We start from the raw sequence: 506 nt of genomic DNA on the forward strand, positions 1-506 counted from the left end.
GTGTGTCTGTTGTGTTTAACTGTGTCTTGATAAAAAATAAAAAAAATTTTTGGACACATTTAGACATATCTAAATACCATTATGTATCAGCACATCCAACATTATTTTTAACATATATTCTTGAAATAAATTTAAAAATAGTATATATTATTATTTATTAAAACCCTTCTAGAGCAATATCCTCCTCTTATTCGGTTCTGTAATTAATTTTAATCGATTATAGTAAATATGGCACCAAAAGTAAATGACTTATTCTTATTATAAATAGATAGACATCCACCTGTTATTTCATACTTTCAAGCACCTAAGAAGATGAAGGCCTTTACCTGTGTTTTGGTCATTCTACTTGTTTTTTCCATCGGTATTGGTATATGTTAGTTATCTAATAGGCCATGTTTAATTTTTCTTAAAAAAATTACATTTTAATACTTTATATTGTTAAAACTAGTTAAAAAATAAATTATGTTTCTTTCTTTTTAAAAAATAAAAACTTTTTCTTTCAAAAT

General features: G+C 23.9%; 1 long non-coding RNA gene across 1 annotated transcript in view; it reads left to right on the forward strand.

The window, feature by feature from the left end:
* The window catches only part of LOC107638047, an 837-nt gene continuing 563 nt past the window's right edge, over positions 233–506 (forward strand). Inside the window, exon 1 of the long non-coding RNA XR_001619709.2 lies at positions 233–361. This is a non-coding gene — a long non-coding RNA (uncharacterized LOC107638047). The remainder of the gene's footprint in view (positions 362–506) is intronic.

The sequence above is a fragment of the Arachis ipaensis genome, chromosome B04 (assembly GCF_000816755.2).
Source record: "Arachis ipaensis cultivar K30076 chromosome B04, Araip1.1, whole genome shotgun sequence".
Taxonomy (NCBI): Eukaryota; Viridiplantae; Streptophyta; class Magnoliopsida; order Fabales; family Fabaceae; genus Arachis; species Arachis ipaensis.